Source organism: Nycticebus coucang, chromosome 5, assembly GCF_027406575.1.
Source record: "Nycticebus coucang isolate mNycCou1 chromosome 5, mNycCou1.pri, whole genome shotgun sequence".
Lineage (NCBI taxonomy): Eukaryota > Metazoa > Chordata > Mammalia > Primates > Lorisidae > Nycticebus > Nycticebus coucang.
In genome coordinates this window covers 130,154,619-130,179,147 of record NC_069784.1, presented here as the reverse complement: position 1 = coordinate 130,179,147, position 24,529 = coordinate 130,154,619, and the positions used below count along the sequence as shown (strand labels likewise).

General features: G+C 45.8%; 2 protein-coding genes and 2 pseudogenes across 11 annotated transcripts in view; 1 reads left to right on the top strand and 3 right to left on the bottom strand.

Annotated features, from left to right (window-relative positions):
- Window positions 1-3,656, bottom strand: part of TIAM2 (TIAM Rac1 associated GEF 2) — a 220,952-nt gene extending 217,296 nt beyond the window's left edge. For 7 of the 10 annotated variants that reach the window (XM_053592938.1, XM_053592939.1, XM_053592931.1 and 4 more), the window contains exon 1: window positions 2,788-2,916. The gene's annotated coding sequence lies outside the window, so the exon portion shown is untranslated. Of the gene's footprint in view, window positions 1-2,787; window positions 2,917-3,544 lie in introns of those variants that run through there. The other 3 variants (XM_053592932.1, XM_053592935.1, XM_053592936.1) reach the window with 2 other exon arrangements.
- On the top strand, window positions 3,588-11,510 carry LOC128585595 (zinc finger CCHC domain-containing protein 9-like; annotated as a pseudogene).
- SCAF8 (SR-related CTD associated factor 8) overlaps window positions 3,959-24,529 on the bottom strand; it is a 213,820-nt gene continuing 193,249 nt past the window's right edge. The window contains exons 23-24 of the transcript XR_008380302.1: window positions 7,916-8,008; window positions 3,959-4,136 (exon numbers count right to left, since the gene is read on the bottom strand). The gene's annotated coding sequence lies outside the window, so the exon portion shown is untranslated. The remainder of the gene's footprint in view (window positions 4,137-7,915; window positions 8,009-24,529) is intronic.
- LOC128585594 (protein GVQW1-like) lies at window positions 15,879-22,131 on the bottom strand (annotated as a pseudogene).

The window sequence follows — 24,529 nt, the reverse complement described above, 5'->3', positions numbered from 1 at the left end:
AAACTGTACACAAAACTTTGTGGACACCCTGTATTTACTGTAAGTTAAAAGATACCCCAGACTGCACCACAAATTGTTAGAAGTTTTTAATTACATACAAATCTGGAGCATTTTAAGACTCCTGAAGCCAATTTAGTTTGCAAATTGCCCCTACATAAAAACTGCATTTTTCATGTGTAAATTGTTGATATGGGTGAACAGCCTGGCTGAATCTCCAATGAGATTAAATGCTGATTTTACTGGAGAACATAAATAAGACTCCAAACCTCCTCTTACTTGCTTAAATTCTGTGATGTGTCACTTCAGGATGACTTACATTCTTGTATTGAAAATGGTACTTCGATACAATGTATTAGCACATGTTTACTGAATAAATCTCTTAATAGCCTTACTTGCACGTTTCTGCATCCTCTCTCTCAGCAATCATGACTACACATGTAAACCTTAGTGCTTTGAAAGGTCATCAGCTAGTGGCCCACCACATGTTGACACAAATCCCTGATCCCACCTATGAAACCACACACTCAGATTCTTCCCTGTAATGAAGGAAACAATATCTAAGCATCTCTTGAACAGCCAGACAGAAGACAAAAAAAACTGAAGCATAGTTCTATATAGTGACTTATAGCAAAAAATCTGCCTGTAAACACTTGCTTCTTTCTACAACTCATTAGAAATAATACTTTCCTTTCTCACTCATTGAAGAATCTTAGCTGAGCGTCTACTCCATCAGTCACAGTGATGGATGCTGACTACAGTTCTGGGAATAGGCTCAGGCAGGGTCACCACCAGCCTACACTGTACTCTGGGGTGAATTATACATAAAATATATCTTCTTCCAGTGGGGAGGAGTGCAGAGGCTTGGCAAGTTGAGTGTGAATTGGATTTCAGCTTCCACTTGCCTGTTGGACAGAAGGACCTTGTACAGTGAACAACATGCACAACTGTGCAAGGTGGCATGGCCAAATGTAAATAAAAATGTGTTTCCAGCAGAGGTACTGACTACTAGAGGAGAAAGTGCTTAACTTTGCCTAGAGATAAGGGAGAAGAAAAGCTTCCTAAAGAAATTATCTGACTGACACAGAAGGGTGTGTGAGTCATCAACAGATGGACAAGATAAGAACCGTGTAAGCAGAAAGTCCGTTCATTCCAGATAATTGTCTGGAAATGATGACGTGCAAGGACAGCAGAACCTCTATAGCTGACCACCTCCCTGCACTGACCACCTCCCTAAATTGACCTAATTTTCATAGATCAGACATATACCACATGTACTCAGTGGAAGTTCCTTGTGTTGACCACCTCTGTATGTCGACCAGTTTGGTATGGTTCCTTGGGTGGTCAACAGAGACAGGTTCTACTGTCCTCTGATGTATCACAGGTGTAAGGGGGACAGGGTTAGGGGACCTGGGGAAAGGCAGGGGTGACACATTATGAGCACCTTCACAGCATGCGAAGGATTTTTCTATAAGCCGAGCAGGTTAAATCAGATGGAACAGAAATTTGCTTTTAGAACTGCACCCATCTTGATACTACATTTTTACAACATAAAAATCTTTAAAAATATCGGTAAATATTTCTAAATGTATATACTTAAAAGTTCTATTGGTTATGCCCAAATTATAAGACCAACAATTGACTTTTTACCTAGAGACCAGGACTGAAATATTTATAGCACATGATCTGCACCTGTAAGGTACTTGGTACGGTCTTATAGTCTGGTGCAAATCTACTGCAGAACTGGAGATAGACAGGTGTTAACTGTTAAAATAAGTTAATCAGCACCATTTGGGGAACGGAGGCTAGAAGGGTGGATAACCATGAGCGCCTGGGGCCTTCACCACAGGAAATAAAGGTCTTATCACTGCCCAAGGATGGCTGGGAGGCCAAGGGGACGCTTGTCTGGACGCTACCGAGAAGAGCAGGAAAACCTCCCCGTGAACGAAATTATCTCCAGGATCAAGCAGCCTTCCCACCTGAAAGTTACCCTATTTTTCTATTTAAGAAGAGGCATGGAAGGCTCATCAATATTAAGTTTCACCTTTCCTTAAAGATAAAAACACCTCATGCAATCTTACTCGCGTACCTTTACAGCGACTGTCAGCAATCAATGGTTAGAAGAGCAGACCATTTCTAAACTTGATCCTTAGGGACACTACGCACCGGCTTTCACAGGAACTTGGCACCTCAGCCCCAAGGGGCGGCGCGGGTCCGGGACTGGCGGCCAGGCGGCCGGGGCTCCGAGGGACCTCACCGGTCTACGCACGCCGAGCAGCCGGACGCGGGGTTCTGCCCACCGCAGCGCCTCCCTTCGGGCGCCGAGACCGCCGGCCGGGCGGGAACGGAGCGCGCTCCGCCCCAGGTACCCGGGACAACTCGGCTTGGGGCGATAGCCTCCGCATCTGGAGTCAGGGGCCCGCCGCCTCCTCCTGCCGGGCATGGGCAGGAGCTGGGGTGGGCCCTGGCGTGTCCGCGCAGCGCCGGGATCTCCTTTCAGAGCCCTCTGGAAAGTGTTTCGTCCCCAGGGTCAGATTGCGCCAGGGAGGAAAAGAAAGCGCCCGGGACGCTGCCACCCTCGGGCAGACTGTGCCCCGGACCGCGCCTCGCGGCCGCACCCCTGCACACAGCTCCCAAGGAAAACGGGGAGCACACATGGGTGGTCCACAAAGCGGAAAGCCAGGGGGCACCGCCGGCTGGCCGCCGCGCCCCGCCCGCAGGGGCACCGGAGTTCGGCTGGAGTAGCCACCGTGGACTGAGCTGTCCTCGCCCTCCCGCCGCGCCCCTTACCTCAGGTCGAGCGCGCCCCTCCGAGATCTCCGCGGGAACGCGGGATGGAGTTGAAGAAGTTTCTGGGGTCACTTTGTTCTCCACTTGGACCAGGGCTGCGCGCTTGCAGCGGCTGCAACTACGATCGCCCCCCGCCCCGCGCTCAGCGCCTGTGAGGCTGCGGCGGCCGCCGCACCTTTCTGCCCGCCGCTGGCCCCGCCCCACCCCGCCCCGATCGCCTGCCCCGCCCCTCCCCGCGCGCAGAGCCTGTGAGGCTGCTTCGGTAGCCGCACCTTCCTGCCCGCCGCTGGCCCCGCCCCGCCCCGATCGCCGGCCCCACCCCGCCTCTGGCCCCGCCCCTCCCCGCGCGCAGGGCCTGTGAGGCTGCCTCGGTAGCCGCACCTTCCTGCCCGCCGCTGGCCCCGCCCCGCCCCGCCCCGCCCCGCCCCGCGTCGTTGCCGGCCGACTGGGCTCCAGACTCAGCCTCAGTCTCCCGGCCCCGGCGGCCGTGACCGTGGCCCTGGCGCTTTCTTTGGACATCCCACCTAACGAAAACAACTCGAGGAACATAGACGAAGCGCATAACTTTGGGCGAGGCGCCCTGCCCGGCCTGCGGCCGCGAATGCGATACACAAATACGACCCAGTCCCTTCCCCAAAGAGTTGACAGTACAGAAGTTCCCGGGGCCCACGGAGAAGCGAGCAGGCAGAAGCTGACATCTCCGCGGCTACTCCTAACACCCCCTACCCGGTCTGAGAGGAGGGTAGTCATGGCTTACAGGCAGAGGTGGCAGCTGAGTTGGGGCCTGACAATCAATAGAAATGTGTACTTTCCAGAAGGAAACGCTGCGAGTTGAAGAAATCTGCGTGATCCAGTGGGCCTGGGTGCTGCGCTCCCAGAAGCAGTCTCCTCGCATCTGTAAGGGCTCCACCCTGGAGAGGCAGGGAAGGGAAGGCAGGTCTATTAGTGTTGGGCCTCTAGATGCAGGCTCTGAGACAGGACTAGATGTGTGGGATTTTCTTAGGGGAAATGGCTGAGGAACTAAATATGATGGGAGCGAGTTCTCCATCTGGAGAGGGGGAAGCAGTTATCCTAACTTTCCTCAGTCTCAGGGAAGTTCAGCAACACCATCCCTACGTCTTACCACCAAAGGTACAACACAGGGGTCCCCATTGTCCTTGGAACCCACCTGCCTTAGTGTCGTGTCTCCACCAAGTCTGTGGCTGGGAACAGCTCAGTGGTCGTGTCGCCTTGGGCACAACCCCAGGGCTGGGTTTCTGAGCACAACAGCGAGGGCCCTTGGTCAGTTAAAGGCCAAGATAGCTGGAAATAGGTGGAGAACTGCACGGAGCAGTCTCAGGATCTCACAGCTGCCAAGAGTCAAAAAGACAAATTGGAATCAGCTTTCCCATGACACACCCAGAGTTTTAAAATGAAGCCTCTCAGCTTTGCTGGGGTCAGACAGAACTGCTTGGTGCCCTTATCCACCAGTGGCTCTGCGCTCATTTACCCAGTAGTGAACGGCCTCCCACGGAGTAGGCCCCAGAGTCTTGTCTCTGCCTCCTTTACACACTAGCTATTCAGTAAACACCTCCCACTCCACTCAGCCTTCCATACTCAATTCAAGCATCACACAGCTGGGCCCAGGGCTCATGCCTGTAATCAAAACACTCTGGAAGGCCAAGGCTGATGGATTGCTTGCGCTCAGGAGTTCAAGACCAGCCTGAGCCAGACCTGTTTCCACTAAAAATAGAAAATCTAGCTGGGCATAGTGGTGGGTGCCTGTAGCCCAGCTACTTGGGAGGCAGAGGCATGAGAATCACTTGAGCCCAGGAGTTGGAGGTTGCTATGAGCTGTGATGCCACAGCACTCTTCCCAGGGGGACAGCTTGAGGCTCTGTCTCAAAAAAAAAAAAAAACCTGTGGCTCTGTGCCTATAGCTCAGCAGCTAGGGCACCAGCAACATACACCAGAGCTGGAGGGTTTGAATCCAGCCCAGGCCCGCCAAACAACAAGTACAACCAAAAAGCAGCAGGGCGTTGTGGTGGATGCCTTGTAGTCCCAGCTACTTAGGAGGCTGAGGCAAGAGAATCACTTAAGCCCAAGAGTTTGAGGTTGCTGTGAGCTGTGATGCCACAGTACTCTACCCAGGGTGACAAAGTGAGACTGTCAAAATAAATAAAAAACAACCTGTGACACTGATTAAGTTGATAAAACTGATGTTATTTTAAGTTTGTTTTGCTTTTCATAATTCATAAAGTTAGCCTGGTAAACATATATGAACATGTAAAAGTGGATGCTATTTGAATACAAATAAAGTACCTTTTAAAATGTGATTACCTTAAAGATATTCAAGCAATTCTTTTTTTCTTTTTCTTTTCTTTTTTTATTTTTGAGACAGTCTCACTTTGTCACCCTCAGTAGAGTGCTCACAGCAACCTCTGTGGTACCCAGCAAAAGGACCCCTAAAGGTCCCTGTCTCAGCCTGTCTCGGCCTTGGGGTGGGTGTGCCCCCCGCCCCTTGGGTTAATTCTGAGAACAGGTTTCAGAACAAGGAAGTTCCCTGAGTTCCAAAAAAACTCCTAGCCACAGGTAAAACAATGGTAGAACTTACCCTAACCCCCTAGCAATGGCTAAACAATGGTGGAAAGCTTACTCAAGCAAAATTTCCCAAGCAAAGTTTGTCCCCATGCCAGCTGCCACGCAGTCACCACGCCGTAGCCCCCTGACTGTAACTCTGCCTCTAGCTAACCGGCACGTTCTGCTTTTGTTTTTGCTTGCTTGCATGGCAACAAAAATGGTATAAAAATCACCCTGCTCCTCTTTTCAGGGCCGTTTGAATTTGGGCAGCGCCCCGCCTGCGCAGGTGTAATAAATCACCATGTGATTTATACCTGAAGTGGGATCCGAGTCTTTCTTCCAGGTGGCAAATGAGTACAATCCCTCAAACTCTTGAGCTCAAGTGATCTTCCTGCCTCAGACTCCCAAGTAGCTGGCACTCCAGGCACCTACCACGATGCCCAGCTAGTGCTTTGGTTTTTTTTTTAAGAGATGGGGGTCTCACTCTTGCTCAGGCTGCTCTTGAATTTGTGAACTCAAGTGATTCACCCGCCTCAGCCTCCCGGAGTGCTAGGATTACAGGCGTGAGCCACCACACCCAACCTTATATTCAAGCAGTTCTTCCTCAACAACAGATCATATAGTCAACATTTACTTTCACTGGAACCCTCAGTATAGGAAAGGTGTTTGCTGAACCCACAAACTTACTGTGAAAAGTAAAATTTACAAAATGAGAGCACGTCTTTTCTCTTAAATTTCCCTTTATGATGCTACACTCCACTTTTCCAGTTCCCTCACCCATTAAATTTGTTCTTGGACTTCATGGAAGCCTCCTCTGGTTCCACTCTTCCTGAATTCCTTTGACTTCCTCCCAAGCCTCTCCACTTATATTCGGTCATTTCCACTCTGCCCTCGACAGCAGAGTTGCCCTAACCTTCTGTCATATAAATGCTGCTGCTTGTTATTATTGAAAATAGTGGGTGTGGGGTTTGGATGTCACATTTCTGAGTGTGTCCAAAGGGAGGAAAAACAGACAATGCCTCTGCTTGCTGACAAAGATAACTTAAGCTGCATTTGAAGTTGAGGGTTGTTGGCATGGGGCCATCTGGAATACAGACAGGATCTTTAGAAGGGAAGCAATTTTTGCAATTAAACCACCTAGAGAATGGACTTCAGCCAGCTTTAACCTGTGTAAAAAAGCTATGAAATCTGTTTAGGTGTGTTGGTGTGTGGCTAAACACTAACCATTATGTTCTTCCTCAGAAAGCATCATAATTTGGTGATGATACATAATTTGGGGGTTCTAATTTCAAAGCTGGTCTGTTAAAGGAGCTAAAACCTGAACTTGAGCTCTTATTTATATAATTGCCAATTTCTCCTTGGTTTAATGCATCTTAAAAGAAGAAAATAAATTCTCAGGGTATAACATAACAATTATAGCAAATATTCATCAAATGTATCATATAGACATATTGGGTGAAATAAATATATTTGCATGTCAATACATATAGACTTACCCGATTCACTTAGCAGCTTTATAATACTGCTTTTTTTAATTTTTTTTTTTTTTTTTGTTTGAGACTAGAGTCTCACTACATCACCCTCAGTAGAGTGATGTTGAGTCTCAGCTCACAGCAACCTCAAACTCTTAGCTGAGGCTCTCTTGCCTCAGCCTCCGAGTAGCTGGGACTACAGGCGCCCGCCACAACACCCAGCTTTTTTTGTTGTTGTTATTGTTATTGTTATCATTGTTGTTTTTAGCAGGCCCTGGCTGGGTTCAAACCCACTAGCCCCATTGCATGTGGCCAGCACCCTAACCACTGAACTATGGGCGCCGAGCCATTGCTTTTTTTCTTTTATTTTTTCATTGCTTTTTTTCTTAAAGTTCACAAACTTTAGTGATAGAATGAAGAAGTGATACCATGCAGAAAAAAAAAAAATCTATTTTTTCAGTTTCGTGTCATCATGTATTATACTGTCAATTAACGGACACATGAATTAATGAATCTTTATCATCTTCATTTTGAGTAACAATACCTTAAACTGGTGGCTGTTATTTGCTTTTTACCCAAATTTTCTAATTATAAGCTCTAAAGAAGCCACAGTTTTGGCAGTTGTTTTAGTTGATTGGTTGGTTGGAGTTTTTTTAGACAGAGTTTTACTCTGTTGCCTGGGCTAGAGTGCTGTGCTCACACCAACCTCAAACTCCTGAGCTCAAGTGATCGCCCTCCCTCAGCCTCCCAAGTAGCTGGGACAACAGGTGCCCGCCACAATGCCTAGCTAATTTTCTTCAGTTTTAGTAGAGATGGGATCTTGTTCTTGCTCAGGCTGGTCTTGAACTCCTGAGTTCAAGGGATTCTACCAAGTTGGCCTCCTAGAGTGGTAGGATTACAGGCATAAGCCACCATGCCAAGTCACAAGTTTTAAAACCCAAATTCAGGCTCTTAAATTAGATGTAGTATTTTATAAGATGGACTAAATGGTTAGATTTTAATCATGATGTTGTAAAGAACAGTTTTCCATAAAAATAATTAAAAATCATTTTGACATTAACATTTGCTCTTATAGATTTTTATAAAATTACCATTCACCTGGCAGGGGCTTTCCATTTTTTTCATATCTGTTAAGTCGTCCATGTCATTTTAGATGAGAGTCTCAGCAAACACTTTCCCTTGTGGAATTCCCTAATAAAAACAGACAACCTGTTTTAAACAAGCGGGCCTGAGAACGAGAGACTAAACAGATGCTCAGAGCAGGGAGCAGCTTTCCGCTGGTTATCAAACTCAAACTCTCCTTATCCATCAAGTTCATGCTCATAGCAATGCCATAATAGAATTTATAAAACATGTAGGATCTGATTAAATAGCTTAACCCAATTTGTCATACATTTTAGAAAATTCCTATGTTAAAGTACAATTTTCTATAACAAGAAAGGATAGTATTAATTTTTAAGGAGTCTTACCTGGTCCTGAAATTTAACTAGGAAATCCAACCACCCAGATTATTATTTTTAATCACTGGCGAGTTGGCAATGAAGCAGCTGCAGCCATGCTCGTTGCTACCTGCTTGCAGGGAAAACACTGAGGGCCTTCCAAGTTTAACGACGGGGGTGGGGGGAGTATAAGTGGTTGAGAGACCCATCTGCTTCTCCCTGTGATGAGGTAATGAGGAACAAGTCGTTCTGAGAACGTACTAGAGATATGTCTCCCCAGCATTGTTCCAATGGCGAGGTAAATACAGGAGTGACTGACAATGATCAGCTCATGCTAAAAAGTGAATAAATAAGCAGTATTTTTTTTTGTTGTTTTTGTTTAAGGGACAATGTCCCTCTCTTGCCCAGGCTGGTCTTCAACTCCTGCCCTCAAGTGATCCTCCTACCTCAGCCTCCCAAAGTGCTGGGATTACAGCCATGAGCCACTGTACCCAGCTATGAGCCAACTGTACCCACATTTGAGGTCACACAAGCGGACCATGAGCCTCACAGCCACAGGCCCTGAAGTCCCATCCCCACTTACTACCCCTGCAGAAAGTTACATTTTGCTCCCGTTTTGTTTTCAATCCAGCACGATGTCATCCACACACAAACATGCACCAGTGGAGTCGGACCAGAAAAAGACCACAAAAGAAAAATAAAAGAAACCTCAGGACTAAGTGATTTCACACAACCCTGCCTCCCTGGGCCCTGGAGGTTGGGCTTTTCTACGCTCAGTTTGCTACTGTGGTGCCTCCCCGGCCATCCCCCCTTCCGGCCGATTCCCTTCCTCCTTCAGTAGCATCCTGTTTTCCAAGTTGCTGGGAGCCACCTTGGCCCTGGACCATCACTCCCACAACTGTTTGGTCTCCAGTCTTCTCCTTCTCCGTCCTCAGCAGTGCCCAAGCCTCCCCTCTCCCCGTTCGTTCCCTATGGTTCTGCCCAAACAGTGAAACACATGTCTGGTACTATGCAACCCCTCACAGTTCAGGCCTCAGCAAAAAACTGCCTCTGTCTGTGACCGTCTTCCAGGTCTCTTAGGTGGAGCCAGCTCTGAATTTCTGTGGCCTCATGATGACTAGTTCCTTCACTGTCATCACTCTCCCCAACCAGACGGTGGTCACAGGTGGGCGGGGTGTCTTTGTCTCTGGCCCAGGGCTTGGACTGTAACTCCGAGCTGCTCCCCAGCAGCAGATGACTTGTTTTCTACGGGAGCTGGCGCATCTCCTGCTGTGCAGACACTTTTTGCAAAGTCCTGCTCAGTACGGTGGAAACTGAATGCCCCGGCGACAAGAGTCTCTTTATTTTTCTTTCTGTCACATTTGGTTCCTCTGTCACCAGGTTTAACATAACTGAGTTCTGAAAAAATCTCGTTTTCCTCTGCTCCTCTTTTCTTTGGGAGCTAGCCGTGGGTGACCTTCCTCGGGGGGTTCACGGTCTTCATCGAGCGTGGAGGTAGGAGCCTGGCGGGTCAGAACGCTTTAGAGTTGGGCAAGTCTTGCCCTAACTGGTTACTCTCTGCTTTCCTGCAAAGGTCACACAGCTAACAGAGGCGCCTCTTCTAATAAAAATCCAATCGCCTTCTTTCCTGGCCATCTGGCTTCCTATAATCCCATATGTGATTACACTGAGAAATGTCTACCCAGCTCTGACCACCACACATTGGCAAGGACAGTGACTGTGAGCACAGTGAAGATCGAGGCCCTCTGTGTGTGTCTGTGCGTGTGCGAGGCCTGTGTGTGTGTTTGCGTGTGTCTGTGCTTGTGCGCACACAGCTTAGTAGTCCACAGCCCAATTCTGGAGTCAGAAGGTCTGGTTTAAATCCTGGCTTCACTCCTTTCTTCTAATTTTATTTTATTTTTTTATTGATACATAGTGAATGTACCTGGATGTGTTTAGGCGGAGCCACCTAATTTAATACATTCATATAATTTAGTACATTCATATAATTTGTAAAGATCAAATACATATTATAATTTAATACATTCACATAATTTGTAAAGATCAAATCAATGTAATTGGGATATCCATTTTTTCTTTGTGCTAGAAACATTCCCATTATTGCCTTCTAGTTATTTCATAGTAATACAATAGATTGGGCTCAGTGCCTGTAGCTCAGTGAGTAGAATGCTGGCCACATACAGCGAGGCTGGAGGGTTCGAGCCTGGCCCAGGCCTGCTAAACAACAATGACAACTGCAACCAAAAAATAGCCCGGAGCTGCTCTGGAGGATCCCTGCGCGATTGCTGAGGTACATCTGATCATGCTACGACGCGGTGGGCATGCATTACTACCACACATAGTATGAGACCCTTGTCTACAACATCATGGGAGGACATGAAGAAGCGGTCCTGTGAGGGAACAAGCCAAAATCTACCAAACCATAAACAAGTTCGAACCAATAGGCTGTCCCTTAAAAATGATGCACTCTAAGAAAAACATAAGAAGAACTGGGCGGCGCCTGTGGCTCAAGGAGTAGGGCGCCGGTCCCATATGCCGGAGGTGGCAGGTTCAAACCTAGCCCCGGCCAAAAAAAAAATAGAAAAAAAAAAAAAACCTGGTAGAAAAACATAAGAAGAACAAAAAGAAAAAAGAATACTTAAATGAAGATGTGAATGGATTCATGGAATACCTAAGACAGAACTCACAGATGGTTCACAATGGGGAGATTATGGCATCAGACCTTCAGAAAGTCAGGGAAGAAACTGCAGTTGCTTTAAAGAAAGACAGTCGACAGGAAGAAAGATGATTAAAAAGACAAGGAGCAAAAAAAAAAAGCAATGGTATGTTTCCATTGTAGAAAACCTGGTTATAGAATTGCAGATTGCCCAGCTGCCCTTGCAAATCAAGACATGGGCACTGGAATATGTTACCGGTGTGGGTCCACAGAGCATGAAATAACCAAGTGTAAGGCTAAAGTAGACCCAGCTGTTGGCGAATTTCCTTTTGCAAAATGTTTTGTTTGTGGGGAAAAGGGACACCTGTCTAGATCTTGTCCTGATAATCCCAAAGGATTCTATGCTGATGGTGGTGGTTGCAAACTTTGTGGCTCCGTGAAAGACTTAAAGAAAGATTGCCCTGAAAGTCAGAATTCAGATCGAATGGTCACTGTTGGTCGCTGGGCAAAGGGAATGAGTACAGACTATGAAGAAATTTTGGACGCACCTAAATCACAGAAACCCAAAAGAAAGATACCTAAAACTGTTAATTTTTGATAATGGTTAGTACAATTGTTAGTTACCATCTCATTACCACTTTCTAAATGGGGCCTACTTCGCTAATTAGAGCTAGGTTCCTTGGAGCCAAATCTTTATTATAGATATATGATTTGAGGATACTCAAAAACAGTTTTCTGCATTCTCTCCACCCAAGAGTACTTCTATCACTGTTTGGAGAAAATTACTGAAAAAAAAGAATGAGATGATTAAATTGGATTTTCTAAATTTTTTATTTTTATTTATTTATTTATTTATTTGCACTTTTTGGCTGGGGCTGGGTTTGAACCCGTCACCTCCGGCATATGGGGCCGGCGCCCTACCCCTTTGAGCTACAGGCACCACCCTAAATTGGATTTTCTAAAAGAACGTATTTTTAACAGATAGAACTTAGAGGTATCTAAGTGATTACATACCTGATTGTAACAGTCATCTTTTTTAAAAGCAAAATTATGTATAAATGTAAACCACCCCTTAATAAAAGGCATTTCTTGTTTTTGGAAAAAAAAAAATAGCCTGGTGTTGTGGCAGGCACCTATAGACCTACTGGGAGGCTGAGGCAAGAGAATGGCGTAAGCCCAAGAGTTTGAGGTTTCTGTGGGCTGTGACGCCACAACACTCTACCGAGTAACAATGGGCATAAGAAACTTATTCATAGAAGAAAGAAAAACAGAAGACAGCTCAATCAGCATTCAATCTCACTGCTAATCATATAAAAGTAAAGAACAGTGAAAAATTTTACCTATTAAAAAAAAAGAGAGAGATAAAAACAGTGAAAGAATTCCTGTCATCCTGATCCTTTATTTTACTGTAGCAATTTTTTTTTTCTTTTTTTGAGACAGAATCTCATTCTGTTGCTCTGGGTAGAGTGCCCTAGTTTCATCATAGCTCACAGCAACCTCAAACTCTTGGGCTCAAGGACTACAGGCACCTGCCATGAAGCTCAGCTACTTTTTCTATTGCTAGTATAGACAGGGGGGGTCTCGCTCTTGCTCAGCCTGAGCTCAAGGGATCCACCTGCCTTGGTCTCCCAGAGTGCAGGGATTACAGGCATGAGCCCCTGCGCCTGGCCTTCTGCAGCATATTTTCAAATGTGAAGTGCACACAGCATGTGGCATGCTCTGGGCCCAGCCCAGTGTAGGCGCCTTGTATGCATTTTAATGGACTGATCTCCAAATTCATTTCAACAGCACAGCTCTGATTGCCATGTGGAACAACACAGTTTAGCACAAAACTGGTGCTGCATTAAGAAACCTAACAATTAATACATAATAATAAAGGGACAAAAATTTCACAGACCGATGCGATACTAACATTTATTGAGGGTTTATTCTGGGCCAATTCTTCAGATAATTTATCTTATTTGCCTCTCATAATCTCCTAATGAGGCAGGTACAATTATTATCCCATTTCATAGATGAGAAGAACCCTGAAGCTTAAAAAGGAGAAGGCCCTGGTCACAGAGCCAGCGCCAGCTGACTCCAGAGTGGATGAGCCTGACCTCCAATCCTATGTGGAAAACAGGACTTCTCATTTTACTAACTGAACTCCTTTCTATTTTGAAAATACAGTTCAAGATTTCTCAAGGTAATTGCCATTGTTACTATGTGGACATTCCGTGGCTTCATGATGACTTCACCCTAGGCCAGATTAGCAGACTGGCCCCTTGCTCTATATCCTCAGGGTCTCCTGTGGGTCCCAAGAGAGAAATCACACAATAGACACCGTTTGCTGTTCCTAAGAGCTCAAGCTGTGAACTTTCTCAGGGGATATTTGTGCTTTAATTGAAAAACTGACGGGGCAGCCCCTGTGGCTCAGTCGGTAAGGCGCCGGCCCCATATACCGAGGGTGGCGGGTTCAAACCCGGCCTCGGCTGAACTGCAACCAAAAAATAGCCGGGTGCTGTGGTGGGCGCCTGTAGTCCCAGCTACTCGGGAGGCTGAGGCAAGAGAATCGCTTAAGCCCAGGAGTTGGAGGTTGCTGTGAGCTGTGTGAGGCCACGGCACTCTACCAAGGGCCATAAAGTGAGACTCTGTCTCTACAAAAAAAAAAAAAAAAAGAAAAACTGACAATGTCTTTGAGAACCAAAGGAATAAGACACAGGATGGAATCTCAGACATCCTTACAAGAAGTGAAGGCGACTTAACCAAGGAAGGGGTCTCCCAGAGCCCTCAATCACACCAACAGATCAGCCTCAATGATCACACTTTTTTTTCTGTCTCTTTTTGTCACCTTTGGTACAATGTCATAGCCTCATAGCTCACATCAAACTCAAACTCCTGGGCTCAAGCAATCCTCTTGCCTCAGCTTCCCAGGCAGCTGGGACTACAGGCACCTGCCACAACACCTGGCTATTTTTAGAGATGGGGTCCTCACTCTTGCTCAGGTTGGTCTTAAACTCCTGAGCTCAAGTGATCCACCCACCTCAGCCTCCCAGGGTGCTAGGATTACAGGCGTGAGCCACCTCGCCCAGCTGATGATACACACTTATAAGAGAAAATATTATAATTACACAGAGTAATTTCAGCAATTCCCTTCCTGGTGAGAACTCAGCTTGATTTATTTTTTATTCGAAAGTTCAGATGGGTTATAGGTTGCATCTACTCAATCTGTGAATTCTGGATCGAGCCAGCTTCAGAACCAGAAAAGCAAATGCTGTGTTGGTACATGCAAGGTAATTGACAGCAGTGTATGGAAAAACTTGGGGAATTCCTAGATGGAGAGCGGCAAGTCAGCTCACTCGGAACAGAAGGTCATGTGGATCCAAAGGAGACAGGAAAGGTGACCCTTGTACAGAAAAATTCAGGTTCAAAGCCTGAGTTCAGTACAATATGTGGAGACAGGCACAGAAATGTAATTATCTTTCTTTTTCCAAAATTGAACTCAATTTAATTCACTAGCCTCTGACTTCAGTTAGTAGTTGCATTCCTTTGCTAGGGCTGCTGTAATAAATCATAACAAACTGGACGGCTGAAGACCCTATTTCCAAGGTGTTGGAGGTTAGGACTTTAGCATGTCTTTTGGGCAGGGGACACAATTCAACCCATTAGCAATACAGGGACACTAAATCTCACCATGGAAGAAACTCAGTCCCTCAGTTTCTGGTCTCTTTTAGACTCTCATCCTGTTAATTCAGGACCCTCCCCAGTACCCCTCCTTCTCCTCCTTTCTCCAGGAGGAGGGTAGGTCTGGGGTGGGCAAAGTGTTCTTGAGAACCAGGGTGAGGCCAGCCTGATGTGAGGGCTATCCAATTGCATTCTTGCCACAGTCCTCCCTGCAGTCCGTCCTGCTTGAACTTGGGCATCAACACTGATCTTCACAGCACACGCTGCTGCTATCACCAGCCCCACACTGGGCTCCCGTCAAAAGGCTGCCATGGGCTGTGTCCTCCGTGTCTCAACCCGGGGGCCTCTTCCAGGCTCCAGGGCAATTTTCAGCCTAGCACTCAGTCTGCCTTGCTTTGCAGGACAGACTGGTGTCAGAAGCCTCCTTTCCATAGCAACAGGACTGGAGGTATCCTCTGTCTTTTTTGGTTCATGCTTTACTGGATGGGAGCTTCCCAAAGAGGCCTACAGTCCCAGAAGGCTAACCCTAGAATATTGCTTTAGGATCACCAACTCTCCTCTAGTTTGTTTTATCCCCTCCTGGGACAGGACCCAAGAGTCACAGGGCAGAACCCTGCAGGGCAATTGTCTAAACACCTCTCGTCCTCTCCAATCCCAGCCTAGAAAGAGTCGATTTCTGTGTGTGGCGTCCCCTTAGGATGCTTCTTCATTCTAGGCATTTCCTTTGAAATGCCCCAAATGATAGTCTCATTTGCAAACTTATGCTTCTGGAGGGGCGAAAAAGCTTCTTTAGACCAATCCTCACAATGCAAAAAACTAGATAAAATATTAAGCATACACAATTCATATGTTTGGGAGTCATCAGAGAGCTACCTACATACAGAAAAGGACCAAAATCCCTGAGAAAAGGGAAGTCTGGAGAGGGAGCCCAACCTTCAGAAGTTTCTTCTCCTCTGGAGGCATTTGTCAACCACTAAGCCATCAAGACAGCCAGGGAGAAGGCACCTGCAGTGCCCCCAGGCAATAAAGGTCTGGCATCCAGACTATGTATAGAACTGTGTCTAGTCAACTAATTAAAAATCATTGGAATTGGAATGATTGGAACGGTTACTATTGAAAAGAAGAAATCCAAAACCTCATTAGCCATCCAGGAAATAAAAACTAAGAGCACAGGAGATCCTCCTCCCCACCCTCCAATGGCTAAAATGAAAAAGAAGGTCAATGGAAAGTGATGATGTAAGACTCATGGAGTGCTGATGAATTAGGGGGTTGTACAATCACGTGGGGAAAACTTGAACAGTAACTACCATATAAAAGTGAACAGATGTGGCCGGGCGCAGTGACTCACCCCTGTAATCCTGGCATTCTGGGAGGCTGTGGCAGGTGGATCCCTTGTACTCAGGAGTTCAAGACCAGCCTGAACAAGAACGAGGCCCTGTCTCTACTAAAAATAGAAAAAATTAGCTGGGTGTCGAGGCAGGTGCCCACAGTCCCAGTTACTCTGGAGACTGAGGCAGGAGGATCCCTGGTGCCCAAGAGTTTGAAGTTGTTGTGATTGATGATGATGCCACAGCACTCTACCCAGTTTGACAAAGTCTCAAAAAAAAAAAAAAATAGTGCTTGCTTTGGCAGCATATATTCTAAAAAATGTGAACAGATGCGAACTCTGTGATCCCGCAATTCTACCCCAGTGTACATACCCGACAGAAATGGATGTAAATAAACACTGTGCGGATAGGAATGTTAACAGCACTGTCATTCACAACAGCCCAAGCAAGGAACCAGCCAACATCCCTCCACAGTAGAATGAATACATAAATTGTGGCATGTTCTTATCAAGGGTTAGCACACATCATAGAAAATGAGCAATCTCCTGTACAAGTCTTACAAATATAATGGTGAGAGAAAGAATCCTGACACAAAATAGTATGTACTAGGTGAATCTATTTAGATAAAGTTCAAAACAGGTGAAATTAATCTGTAGGGTGGACAGCAGAGTAGCCGTTGCCCGCGGCATGAGGGGGGCCCTTGTCATATCCATTTCCCGAGCTGGACAGTGGTTACACAGGTGTGTCTATTTGAGACAATCCACAGAGCTGAACTTTATGACCAGCATATTTCTCTGTATTTATGTAACTAATAAAAATGTTATTAAAACAAACATTTCTCATGCAGATTCTTGACATGAAAAGCTACAGCCATGGCTTTTAGTGCATCTAGTCTGTATATAAAATAGGATATAAAATGATGAAAGCTGAAATTGCTTTTTAGGTCTAAAAAGCAATATATCAGATAAGGCGTACCCATGAGGGTCACCTTTACACTAAAGGTCTCAGAAGTGCAATTTGTAGATGACTCCACCCTTCACCGGTAACCGCCAGGCTTTGTTCATTTGACTTAAATATGAATCTTCTTTTAATTCCTATTATAGTCAACAAGCAAAGGAATTAAGCTACCCTAAAAAACAGATAAGGATTCACAGTGTTCCACAAGGAAAACACAAAGACAGTAAATTCCTTTTGTGAGCCCTGCTCATGGCTGAGAGCCAGGAATGCTGTAGCATCCTTACAGGCAGGGACCACGCCTGCCTTACACTTTCTTTTTACCCTTCTTTTTAAATGCTTCAGCCATGCCTGGTGCAGCAGCTCACACCTGTAACCCCAGCCCTTTGGAAGGATGGAAGGATGGAAGGATGGCTGGAGGAAGGATGGAAGGATGGAAGGATTGCTAGACGCCAACAGTTCAAGACTCAGCAACAAAGAGAAACCTTGCTCTACTAAAAATAGAAAAATTAGCTGGGTGTCATGGCAGGCATCTGTAGTCCCAGCTACCTGGGAGGCTGAGGCAGGAGGATCACTTGAACCCAGGAGTTTGAGGTTGCTATGAGCTGGGCTAATGCCTCTGCACTCTAGCCTGGCAACAGAGTGGGACTCTCATAAAAAGAACAAGTAAGTAGCTAACATAGTCTTAGATGATGAGGTGTGTACACAAACAACTTTTTTATCACAGGTGTCTGTGATAAGTGCCACGGGAAGAGAACAAGCACTACGAACCTTTCTGAGGACAGAAGATTGTGTCAATAGTAAAAAGATAAAAATATCATCTCTGTTACAATAGGATGAAAGTCACAGTGAATTTTCATATTGATGACCTCTTTTATAATGATATGGTAGAGCTAGGCTGAGAGCACTTTCAGAATACCTCCTTGAATAAGAATGACCTTGGGAGCGGCACCTGGGGCTCAGTCAGTAAGGCGCCGGCCTCATATACCAAGGGTGGCGGGTTCAAACCCGGCCCAGCCGAACTGCAACAAAAAAATAGCCGGGTGTTGTGGCGGGCGCCTGTAGTCCCAGTTACTCGTGAGGCTGAGGCAAGAGAATCGCTTAAGCCCAGGAGTTGGAGGTTGCTGTGAGCTGTGTGAGGCCACGGCACTCTACCGAGGACCATAAAGTGAAACTCTGTCTCTACAAAAAAAAAAAAAAAAAAAAAAGAATGACCTTGGATCTAGATATTAATGGACTACAGTCTAAAAGTTAGAGCTGGGTCAGTTGGAATTAGTCCCCTCCTGACTCTGCCCTCCTGGGTGACACCTCTGCTCAATCTCTCCAGATACCACATGTGAGACCTGGAAAAGATAACTGGGACATGATGTGGGTATTCTTCAAATGCCTCATGGACCATGATGTTTGCATAGATTTATTATTATTATTTTTAGGGATAAGGTCTTTCTATGTTTCTCAGGATGGTCTTGAACTCCTAGACTCAAGCCATCCTCCTGCCTCAGTCTCCTGAGTACTGGGACTACAGGCATGTGCGACCATGCCCAGCTTTCTCAAATTTTAATTGCTGTAGAGCACATCCAACATATAAAGATCCAGCACACGACTCATCCACTTACCATGTTTGAAGAAAAAGCAAAATGGGAAAAGCCACTTTGACAAATGAATATACGGAGTATGTTATTGTTCACAGTAAAACAGTCATTTTCTTTTTGAACTAAAAATGGCTTCAGGGCGGCACCTGTGGCTCAACGGGTAGGGCGCCGGTCCCATATGCCGGAGGTGGCGGGTTCAAGCCCAGCCCCGGCCAAAAAAAAAAAAAAAAAAAAAAAATGGCTTCAATGTCATTCCCATACGCTCACTATTACAAACCATTTGCAGGAGTTTCTGTATATGGCCCTGGTAAATTTCATATTTATGTCCAGGCATGTCTATTTACAGTCAGGTGATGTGGTTGACTTCATTAGACACACCTCAGCATGGTCTTGTTTGGCGCTCCACATTTTAGAGTTATAGACTAAAGTACCAAGACTAGAGGAAACACAAGAAAGACTACTGTTCGAGTGATGTTTTCAATTTATTTGTGCAAAAAAAAATCTTTCCTGGAAACCTCCTGAGCTGCACATTCTTTTACCAAGGCTCTGTTTGAAAGGTTGGCCCGGGGTTCCAAACCTAAGAGCTGATACATTCTTCTACTGCAAGATTTTTGCAAAATTAGTGTGAGATTGAGCACTTAAATGCCTATGTGCTTAAAAGGCACACATTCATTTATCCTTCATCCATCAGCTCCTAAGCATGTACCCTGTGCCCGGCATGGGGCAAGTCCTGGGACATACAGAGACATGAATTCCTGCCTTAGAGAAAGTTCTAGTCTAGAGCATAATTTGTATAAAGCTGACCCCACTCCAGACCATGTCTTGGGGCCGTCTTGCTAGACCTGATATTGAGCATCTTACCGTGCAGAGGAAGCAAACACATCCAGCCCGGGAGTTTGGAGTATCCACCCTTTGCCATCAGCCTGGTGGCTTACAGACAGCCATGGCCTCAGCTTGACACCTAAATGCCATTTCTCTATCCAAAAGTATGTTTGAGTAGCACTGGAAAGGTCTTGGGGACGCCTGTAAAACATCACCTGGCATCAGGGCCTCTATCAAAGAGAAAACGGGAAATTATGTTGAATTTTAATACTTTACAATGCAATTTCCCTCTCAATACTCTGTGTGTGTGTGTGGTTTTTCCCCTTCATTCAGTTTTGCTTTCTGATTTTTGCTTTCTGATGATAGTTTCTCCCAAACTATGTAGCTGTTACATAAAAGAGATAAATGTGGCTGTGGGTCCAGCAGTGCTGTGGAGACACAGTGACAAGGAAATTAGGTACTAAGAGCCAACGTGAGTAGTAGAGATTTCCAGATAACAATAGCGCAATGGAGCAGCCTGTGTTTAGCTTCTCCACACATGCAGAGGAAATTCTGGAGCAGTAGGCTATGCTACCCTGTAAGTAATAATCAAAATAAATGCACGAGCCTTCGATGTGGGAGCTGCCCTTATTTATGCAATCGTTACCCGAGGTGGCTGTTCCCGTGACCACAGACAACCTGAGCTGACGGGAATCCCGTTTCCTTTACTTTTTTAGGCGTTTGACTTTGGGCACTTTGCCCAGCCTTCCTGGGGCCTCAGCTTGCTCATGTGTAAAGTGGAGCAGCACTCACCTGACGGGTTGCTGTGGACAGTCATTAAGTTGAAACATGCCCCAGTGTGGTGGTTTAGGCATGCGACCCTAGCATTCTGGGAGGCTAAGGAGGAGGCTGGGAGGATCCCTTGAGCTCAGGAGTTCAAGACCAGCCTGAGCAACAGCGAGACCCCGTCTCTACAAAAAGTAGAAAAAGTAGCCTGGCATTTTAGAGGAATAGAGATGGTGGACACCTCTATTCCTAGCTACTCAGGAGGCTCAGGCCACAGAGCTTGAGGTTGCTATGAGCTATGTTGATGACACCACTGCCCTCCAGTCTGGGCAACAGAGTGAGACTCTGGCTCAAAAACAAAAAACCAACCAAGAAACATGAAACATGTAAGGCATTTAGCACATTTCCTGGGCCTGGGACAGGTACACATTTCTTAAATATTACTATTATTAGTGTTTAGGTATCAAATCCTTCAAATTTTCCAGTCTTATAAGTAGCTTTTATATGTAATTTGCCCTCTATGTGGAATTTTGAATATTCACAAGGGTTCCGATGGAGGCAATTTTTCAATTTGAAATAAACCGGCCTGGACAGACTTTTACAAATCTCACCCCCCGCCCTGCGGGCTGGAGTCCCCCGAGTTTCTCTGTGGAAGTGGAAGCACTTGAAGAAATCAAATGCAACTGTGCCCCGAGGACCGATCTGTCTCCCACACATGTTTTTATACTTTCCCCAACAGGCTATTTAGTCTCCATGAAAAACTTCCTTAATTACATGAAATTAGCCATTTACCACGTGGTAAGAAAGCACCAGAAAAAAAGCAGTCAGGATTTCCTCTTCACAGGAAATATTCTGAGAGGCCTGAGATCAGAAATAGGAAATAAGTGTAATAACGAGGCCAAGAAACATAATAAGCACAGCCTGGACGCGGCCTGGAGGATGCTCCCACGTCCAGGGAGACTGAGCGCGCACCTGGTTCTGGCCGTGTTATTTCCTCTCCACAGACGCAGCAGTTTGTCTCATGAAGTAATTATTTGTTCCCATTTCTGATGACCTACTGTGGAAAATGTTTCTTCTAGCTGCCCCTTTGGACAGGGGACTTTCCACCCCTCTCCTAGGGCCCCACGTGTGGTTTAGCTCACCATTCAACTCGCATGGCAAATTCTGTGGGTCTCACTCTGCAAACAAGAAGTAAAGGTAGGCAGGGCGGTTCACGCAGGTAATCTCAGCACTCTGGAGGCCAAGGCAGGTGGACTGCCTGAGCTCAGGAGTTCAAGACCAGCCTGAGCAAGAGCAAGACCCCATCTCTTCTAAAAATAGAAAAACTAGCCCGGCACTGTGGCAGGCGCCTATAGTCCCAGCTACTCAGGAGGCTGAGGCAAGAAGGTCACTTGAGCCCAAGAGTTTGAGGCTGCTGTGAGCTATGAGAGCCAAAGCACTCTACGCAGGGTGACAGAGCGAGACTCTCTCAAAACAAAAAAACAAACAAAAGAAGTAAAAGTCAAGTTTTTCATGTGGTGTTTTAACTTAGTAATCGTGACATAGATTACCACGTGAAAGACCAGATTCTCTTCAACGTAAAGAGGAGAGAGGGCACAGACTGCCTGTCTTACCCCTCGGCCATAGGTAAAGAAAGCCTCCGATGGTAATCCACAGTCTCACCACCTCCAACAAGGGCAGAGGCTGAGTCCTTCTTTGGGGGAAGAAAAAGTTTGCATCATTTTTTATGGAGATTCATATGCAAACCTTCATTAAGAATCTATTCAAATTGTGTGACATGAACAGCAATTTAGCAAAGCAACTTGCATGAGAGCTCTTTCCTGAACATAAAGTTGATCACAAAGATAAATCCAGATGCCTTTTTTTTCCCCATTAGATTCAAGATACAAGTGGTAACACAAAAGTCCAGGGAATCACTTAGTTTAAAATATTTAAGTCTGGGATGGTGCGTGTGGCTCAATGAGTAGGGCACTGGGCCCCATATACCGAGGATGGCGGGTTCAAACCTGACCCCAACCAAACTGTAACAAAAAATAGCCAGGCGTTGTGGCAGGCGCCTATAGTCCCAGCTACTCGGGAGGCTCAGGCAAGAGAATCGATTAAGCCCAGGAGTTTGAGGTTGCTGTGAGCTGTACTGGCACTCTACTGAGGGTGACATAGTAAGACTCTGTCTCAAAAAAAAAAAAAAAATTAAATAAATAAAATATTTAAGGGAGTGAGAGTAAGATGGCGGCCGAGTAACAGCTTCCCTGCAACTGGGTACCGTGAGTCTGGGGAGATAAGACTCCAGGTATCTCTGGCTGCAGGGATCTGCCTATAATCATCCCTTTAAGGATACAGGGAGTCACCGAGAGACTTCTGGACCCCAAGAGGAGGACAAAAACAGTGGAAAACTGGCAAGTGGTTGCGTGTGTTTGATGGGTCTAATCCCGCCGGCAGCTGTAAGTACAGCAGCAGTGAGACTGCAAACCGGAAAGGCCTTTGATCTGTTTTGGTGTTTTTGGACTTGGCACTCAGTTGAACTGCCTTGGGGAGAGCCTGAGCAGGAGTGTGGAGAACTTTGGGCGTTGTCTAGGGCCCCAGAGTGAGCTGCTGAGCCAGACGGAGCTAATAATGTTCGGCTATGGGCTGCAGGGAGCCATTGTGAGAGAACTGGCCCAGCAAGTTCCGCCCTCAGGGTGGCAAAGCAAGGATTGGGCGGGAGCTAGTAACCTAGTGTCTGAGCAGCCTAAAGGAGGGGACTGAACTGCCTTACAGCCTTAACCCTCAGGGGCAGAGTGAGACTGGTTTTGGCACATTGGGTAAGTGGATAGCCACTTCAGCAGTGATCCCAGCGACAAGCACTTTCCTGGAAAAGCTTCTGCTTAGCCAAGTTTAGAAGTTTAAAATGCCTTTTAAGAAGGCTGAAGAGAGATTTAGGGTCTCCACCCTGTGGGGTTTGAGAAATCAATGGAGGCCTCCTGTTGTATCAGCCTTGTGATTAACATCTCATACCCCAGAAGATCACCTGTTGCCCAGACAATATTCAACAAGATATATATACTGCTTTGTTTTTGGTTATTTTTGTTTGTTGGTTGGTTTGTTTTTTGTTTATTTTGTTGTTTTTTTGTTTTTTTAATTCCAACCTTTTCCATACAGATTTTTTCTTTTATTTTTTCTCTTTCTTTTCTTTATCCATTTTTCTAGTTTAAATACAATTTCCGATTGCTGCCTTTTTCAATAATTAGAACTTCATTTTTGCTAGTGTTTCTACCCCTATTATTTGGTTTTTCACCCAATTTTATCCCATAAAGTTTTCTGTTTGCTTGTTTTGGTTTGATTTATAGCATTTTTGTCTTTACTTTCTACTTGGTGGAAGTAGGGTACTGTGTCTGATCAGGTTAGCAAAGAGCTGCTGACCTCAAGGGAATCACTGAACTGGGCACCTCCAGAGGTTGGGTTTTTTTTTTAAGGTTGTGTCAAGTACCCTACTGTACACCTATATTGCTCTGTCTCCCTCTTTCTGTGCCTCTCTTCTTTTTGTCAATATTCCCTTTTATCCACCCCCTCTCCTTTGTTTATTTTCTTTTCTTTCTTTTATCCCTTTGTGCTATTCAACCTTCTCATCCTTCTGGTCCTGTACCAAAAGGACTCATCAAAACCTTAGTCCACAGGCATGGGAACTTAAAGAGCAAGAGGAAGTGAAAGGAACATTAGGGCAAGGAAACAGATAAAAGAAATCACTCATGAGGAAGAATCAACAGAAAACTCCTGGCAACATGAAGAACCAGTCCAGAGCACCCCTCCAAGGGAGGTAGCTACTGCAGAGGATTCCACCTATAAAGAAACGTTAGGAATGACGAAAAGGGAATTTAGAATACACATGATGAAAACAATGAAGGAAATGATGGAAACAATGAAGGAAACTGCTAATAAAGTGGAAAATAACCAAAAGGAAATTCAAAAACAGAATCAAATAAGAGATGAATAATATGAAGAATATAGGAAGGATATAGCAGAGCTATATCCTTTCAAATTCCTAGAAGCTTAAGTGGCTTCCCTTTCCCAGGCTCACCAGGCTCAGGAGCACAGCCGTGAGGACCAATCGGCCCCTTTGCACAGATTTTGACAAGAAACCTCTAAATGGCTTGCCACCTGTAGCACAGTGGTTACAGCGCCAGCCAATACCCCGAGGGTGCCGGGTTCAAACCCAGCCTGGGCCAACTAAACAACAATGACAACTGCAACAAAAATTAGCCCAGCGTGGGCAGTGCCTGTGACTCAAGGAGTAGGGTGCTGGCCCCATAAACCAGGGGTGGTGGGTTCAAGCCCAGCCCCAGTCAAAAAACTGCAAAAAAATAAAAAATTAGCCAGGCATTTGGGCAGGCGCCTATAGTCTCAGCTACTTGGGCAAGAGAATCACTTAAGTCCAAGAGTCTGAGGTTGCTATAAGCTGGGATGCCACAGCACTCTACCAAGGGCAAAATAATGAGACTCTGTCTCAAAAAGAAAAG